Here is a 6892-nt window from a genome sequence, read left to right on the forward strand (position 1 = left end):
TAATTAAGGCGACTGAACGATAAACCGCTAATCAGCCGCTAATCACATGTGCCATGAAATCTAACACCGCTGCCTTTGTACTCGTCATCCTGCCAATAATTCTATGTACAGAATGAGGGGGGTGCTCGGATAGGAGCACGGAAGAATTGCCCCCTGACCTGACCCATGGCTCAATGTTTGTTTTTTATCATTGGGATGTCTCCAGGTTGCAGTATTGGGGGTAATAGAAACGACCCATGACTCCTCCGGTACCAGTGCTGATGCGAAAGTCATCACGTAAATAAAGCTTAATCGTATGATGGAAAGTTCTGCAAATTTCTAACAGATTTTGTGTTTCAATTCTTCACCGTTTCAAGATCTCTGCTTACTGTCAGCAAATGATAAAATCCTAATACTTCTCACAGCTGAGAGGTCGTGCCAATGGTATCCAGTCTAGACAATACTCTGTTAGCTGAATAGCCAGGAGTCCGAATTCATTCATTGTGACGAAGGAGAGAGATTTTTGCTGCACAATGATTGTCTAGACTGGATACAATTGTGACAAATCCTCAGCTAAAGGGGATCTGTACTGGTTTTCAGCCTCAGAATGTAATCAAGAATGTTCCCATTCGCTGACAGCAAGCAGAAAACTAAAAACACAATATATAAGAAAGTTGCAGAACTGTTCATTACTGCTGACAGCAGTAGGAGATTAGCAAAGTGGTCAGCATATTGCAGGCTGCTGTTTATGGCAGTCTGTAGTCTGGAAATGAGACTCTGAATATAGGCTATAAACTCGGAGTCCGTGTCTCAGGATGGACAATACAACCGCTCGATCGTTTTGTCATGAATTTTAGCCCTTACCACCTTCTGCATCTATATCCATATATCACTAGATTGTAAACAAAGTAAGAAGAGAAGCTAGCTACTTCTAGATTGTAAACAAAGTAGGAAGAGAAGTTAGCTACTTCTAGATTGTAAACAGTAGGAAGAGAAGTTAGCTACTTCTAGATTGTAAACAAAGTAGGAAGAGAAGTTAGCTACTTCTAGATTGTAAACAGTAGAAAGAGAAGTTAGCTACTTCTAGATTGTAAACAGTAGGAAGAGAAGTTAGCTACTTCTAGATTGTAAACAGTAGGAAGAGAAGTTAGCTACTTCTAGATTGTAAACAGTAGGAAGAGAAGTTAGCTACTTTTAGATTGTAAACAAAGTAGGAAGAGAAGTTAGCTACTTCTAGATTGTAAACAGTAGGAAGAGAAGTTAGCTACTTCTAGATTGTAAACAGTAGGAAGAGAAGTTAGCTACTTCTAGATTGTAAACAGTAGGAAGAGAAGTTAGCTACTTCTAGATTGTAAACAGTAGGAAGATAAGTTAGCTACTTCTAGATTGTAAACAGTAGGAAGAGAAGTTAGCTACTTCTAGATTGTAAACAAAGTAGGAAGAGAAGTTAGCTACTTCTAGATTGTAAACAGTAGGAAGAGAAGTTAGCTACTTCCTCCCTCATTGATGTTACCATTGCTATAGATGAGTGAGAAGTCTCTGTGCAGTCTACAGGCAAAAAAATTTTCAACCATGAGGTTTGGGAGGCAGTGGGATCTATGATTCTGAATGACTGCCAGGGAGAGCTGAGAGAGGAAATGGGAGGGGCTTCTGGGTGACAGAAAAAGTAGCTCCATAAAAGCTGATATGACTAACAGGAAATAGATGTCAGATAGCTACTTCCTGCCCCTGAAATTGCTGGTAGCTGTTTCTACTCCAGTTTCCTCCTGAGATGAGAAGAGACTGCCCATAAGGAGACAGGAACACAGGGAAGATTTCATTTTTAGTTCTATAATTTTATTAGTGGAAGCCCAACGTGTGCCCCAATGCTAGAAGCCATGAATAGAATCTATAAATAGACTTATACATTGACATCTGATGTTGTGAGACTACAACTCCCAGCATGCCGACTGTTAAAGCATGCTGGGACTTGTAGTTTCCCTATAGAAAGTTAATGGTGGCATTGATCTATAGATGAACTGCTTCTGCAATGTAGTTTAGTGATGACGTGTGGGGGGGGGGGGTTCTCTTTTCATTGAAGTTAATGGAGTTTGAGGCACTTTAAGGCGCCATGCACACGACCGTCGTTCTTATCCGTAATAACGGATTATCTGCGGACCCATTCCTAGAATTCTATGGGCGCGTGCAAAATTGCGGACAACAACGGATGTGCATCCGTAGACGTCCGTATTTGCAGAAGCGTTGCTATTCAAACTGCAGGGCATTCCCCCAAAAAATGGCGCCTGAGTCATCTTGTGACATTTTCAAGGGGTTGGGACATGTTGATGACATCATTTGAAGCCTCCCTTTTATTTTTTTGTGGATCCGTAAATATGGATGCACTACCGACCGTATTTGCGGATAACGTGCAAGATATGCGGATGACTACGGATCCGTATTTGCGGACCGTAAAAACACTACGGTCGTGTGCATGAGACCCAAGTTGCTGCCCAATATTTAACCTCTACTTTGACGTAACTACTGGTTTATGGAATGGCGCAACAATCGGGGGGGGGGGTCACCGTACAGTAACGCAGATTACGCCTCGCACCAGTCCCTGATTACAGAACACCTCCGCCGCAGGCTGCAGACCGAGCAACGTCCACCTGATACCCACACAACACAACAGTCCTGTTCTGGTACAGTGGCTGCGACGCTTGACCGGTCACCTTGGCGATGGAACAGCGCGACCTGATTGGACGAAAACTACAAGAGGACAGATGGGAAAGGCGAATTTATTGTAGAATGAGAGGGATGAATAAAAGATAATAAAGACGGAGAGGCGGCAAACAATAAGCGAAATTTAATAAGTGTACGGTAGAGGGGGGAGGGAGGGGGGAGACCTAGGGACAGGTTACAGAGGGGAAAAAATAATAAAAGGACAGGGGAGGGGACTGAAGGAGTTAATTATGGGAATGTGGCGCGGGGGAGATAGAGGAACACGAGCGCAAGCAACGCAAGAGCGACGGGGAAATAATGCAATTATAGGGGAAGAGATGCGAGCGCAGGAGAGGGAGGGGGAGCAACGCATGGCGGAGAACGGAGAGATGTGGAGGAAATAGCACACGCCTCAGAAGACCAATATAACCGTACAGGGCGACAGTCAGAACTGTCAGAGATACAGGGGGCGAGGGAGACCACCCCACAAAGGAAGACCCTTCCCCTGCTGGGAGACACAGGTAGGAGACACTAATCCACGTAGAACTTCATGTTAAAGGGACCTGACCCGAGATACTTTGGCTAAGGGTATTGCAAATCTCTTAAAGGGGTAGTCTACATATTGGGCTAATAAATCGAGCCCCCCCAAATGGGACCCCCCTCTGCTCTGGAGGAGTTTTGGCATCTATTACATAGATAGTCATTGATTCCAATGAGAAAGTGTCAGCACCCTCTTATATTACAAGCCCGCCACTAATAAGCTGACGCAGGGGGCTCACTTGGGGGGCTTTGTGATATTTTTGCACAGGGCACCCCCGGTAAGCTGCACATCGTTTACATTGATTGGTCCTGTCCTGAGAGATGGACCAGATGCACCACTCCGCTTGGGATATTAAAGGGGTTGGGGGAACCCCCTATATTTTGTGATCACATGTGGGGCATATAAAAGGGGGTTCACTTAAAGGGGCAGTACTTTAAAGAATTGTCATATACTTTAACTTTCAACAATGTTTCTATAGCTGCTGGAGCGGAACGTGCAGTCATGTGACCACTGCAACCCCCTAACTACAGGACTAGCTCAAGGACTCTAGTTGTCAGACTGTCCTAAATTGGACTATACCAAAGTCAAACGGGGAGGGGAAACTACATGTGAAGATTTTTGAATGGTTCCATTGGGAAGAATGAACAAGTATAATATAAGTATATGAGGGATTTGTTCTACAAGTGTCCCAATAATCTCATGTTTATGTCCAGTTTTCTGGGCTCATTCATTTCTTAATATATCTTTATAGTGTACGAAGCTCTCTTTTTCTAATACAGAGCTCCAAATCCCCTGTATAGTCAGTTATATGATAAAATCCTGCCTGCAGTCACCACTAGAGGGAGCTCATTGCAGATGGATTTATGATTGAGTTTAATGGGAGCTGTATAAATCTATGCAGTGAGCTCCCCCTAGTGGTGGCTGCAGGTGCTTTACATTTCCATGCTTTACATTTTAGTTTTGCTTTGTTAGAGTACAGTTATAATCGGTGACTCCAGTTTAGCTGCATTGTCTATTGGAGTCTGTGGTAGTCTGAAATCCACCTCCTGTCCAATCAAAGTGTCAAACTAGTACAATGCTCCTCCACAATGCTTTACACTTCAGTACTGCTCAATTAAGGCACAGCTATGATCGGTGACTCCAACTTAGCTGCATTGTCTATTGGAGTTTAAGTAAGTCTGAAATCCACCTCCTGTCTCAGTAGAGGCTAAGGTTGCTGCTAAGTCCCTCAACCATGCTTTATATTTCAGCTCTGCTCCAATAAGACACAATGATGATCTGTGACTCCAGTTTAGCTTCATTGTCTACTGGAGTTTGCTGTAGTCTGAATACACATCTGTTGTCTCTTTGGAGGCTTGTTCACTCCCCATGCTTTACACTGCAGCTCTGCTTCTTCAGGATGCTGATGTATATAGGTTTATTTCTGCAGCCTGCATTCTGTAAACCCATCTAGTCTGTGACCAGGTCTTCATCTTTCTCCCTCCTCTCGTCTTGTGTATACAAACTCTGCGTTCTTTCGTCTTGACAGTCCCATATTTACATAACAGAACCGGCGCCATAGCAACCCGACGATTCCACATAGCAACAACACTTATCCAGCTGCAAAACTTTCATTATAACCCTGAACGTGCTGGGGGAAAATACTCGATTACTGATCACCCTGATAAAAGCGTGAAACAGCTGGGAAAGTCCAGTCACCCAGCTTTCCTAAAGTCCTGAACGGTCAGTCTGCATATATATATATATATATATATATATATATATATATTATGCATAGTTATACTGCATCAATACAGAATTGAATTTAATGTATGACTAGGCAGATGGGTTGTTTAGGAGCTTAGGAAAGCTGAGTGGCAACACATGACGGGTGTATAATAGTAGCCATAGTAATGCAGTGATACAGGAGCAGGGGGGCAGATTTGACATGCGGGACCCCAGGAAAGCTGGGTAAGCTATAAAGGTAGCCATAGTTATGCAGGGGGTATTTTAATGTTTAACTAGACCAATTTGCTATTTAGGACTCAGGGAAAGCTGGGTGGCAATACATGTGGAAGTTTAAAGGTAGTCACAGTTATGCAGCCGGGCAGGGACTATCCCAATATAAATTTAGGCAGATTTGCTATTCAGGGTCAAGGAAAGTTGGGTGTCAATTGATGTGGAACCTGTAACTAGGTTGATTTGCCATTCAGGAGTCAGGTAAAGCTGGGTGTCTGTACTTTTTAGTTGTCAGTACACTAATTTATTGAGGTTGATGGTTTCCATCTCCGTTCTTCATGTTCCTCTGACGCTCCTGACAGTGAACAAACAATTTACATTTTATTCCATGCAAATCTCCATGCAAAAGTATTCACACCCCCAAGACTGAGCACAAAGGGGGAGCTCTGGGGCCCCAACGAAAACCCGGTCCCATAATATACGGCACTGCTATCCCCTTATGTGGTAGGTGGGCGTATGGGCCCCTAAAACCCAATAATCATCCCCACTAAATACATCTGCTTCTGGGAAAGCTGGGTGATAACCAATATGGCTGCCATTGTAGCTGCCACCCAGCTTTCCTGGAGCCCTCCATAGCAAATCTGTCCTGTTATGCAGCAATATAGGACACAGGGATTTATCAATGCAGAATTAGGCAGATTTTCCATTCAGAACTGGGACAGCTGGGTGTCAACACTTGCATCTGCCATATTGGTTGTCATTCAACTTTCCTGGAGTCCTCCAATCTGCCTAGTTATGCAGAAAGATGGGATCAGGGGATGTGTCAGTACAAAGGCAGATTTTCCATTCAAGAGTCTGGGAAAGCTGGGTGTCAACACTGAAAAACAAATATAATTGGGTGCCCATGTCAGTTTTGGGCAATAAACAGGTGGCAACGGGCGAGTAGCCAAAAAATGGGGGGATGCTATTGCCAAATTCACCTAGTTATGGAGTAATACAAGATATGAGGATACGTCACTGAATAACTCAGCAGACCTGCCATTCTGGACTCGGGAAAGCTGGGTGGCTACCCCTGTGAGAGCTGTAATGGCTCTGACCCAGCTTTCCTGGGAACAGCTGAGGACGACTCTAGTTTGATTTATTGATATGGTTTTCCTCTGGGTACATGGTGCCCCAGTTGGTGCCGCCTCTGGTGCCCTAGTTCTGCGGGTGTCACGCTGGTTGCCGGTGGCTTCTATATTTAGCTCTTAGTGGCCCCCTCTGGTATCATGACACAGTGTCACGAGTCCTCCTACAACGGCAAGGTCTATTCCATCTGTATAATACGGGGGAGTCAGCGGAAGGCGGAAAGAGTGAATTTTCTGAAATATTTTGTGTTTCAATTCCACAGTATTTTCAAGATCTCTGCTTGCAGTCAGTGAAGGGGAACAATCTTTTTTTAAATCCTGAGGTTGAAAACCCATCCAGATTTAATACTTCTCACACCTGAGGGGTTGTTACAATTGTGTCCAGTCCAGAAAATCAAAAGCTTGCCAAAGCAGGGTAAAAATATGCCCACCATTACAGCTCCCGCAGAAGCCACCCAGCTCTCCTAGAATCCTGACAAGCAACTCTGGCTAGTAATACAGAAGCAGGGAATGTCTTACTTCACAACTAGAGTCAAGCATTCATAACCCTAGGTAATCCTCTGACGACACCTACAGAAAGTCATGACGGCCATATTAGTTGTTACCCAAC

The 6892-nt window shown here is 44.1% G+C and overlaps 1 protein-coding gene across 1 annotated transcript in view; it reads left to right on the forward strand.

Annotated features, from left to right (window-relative positions):
* The first annotated feature begins 3042 nt into the window (after positions 1 to 3042).
* GRAMD1A (GRAM domain containing 1A) overlaps positions 3043 to 6892 on the forward strand; it is a 118135-nt gene continuing 114285 nt past the window's right edge. Inside the window, exon 1 of the mRNA XM_075840427.1 lies at positions 3043 to 3197. The gene's annotated coding sequence lies outside the window, so the exon portion shown is untranslated. The remainder of the gene's footprint in view (positions 3198 to 6892) is intronic.

Source organism: Rhinoderma darwinii, chromosome 10, assembly GCF_050947455.1.
Source record: "Rhinoderma darwinii isolate aRhiDar2 chromosome 10, aRhiDar2.hap1, whole genome shotgun sequence".
Lineage (NCBI taxonomy): Eukaryota > Metazoa > Chordata > Amphibia > Anura > Rhinodermatidae > Rhinoderma > Rhinoderma darwinii.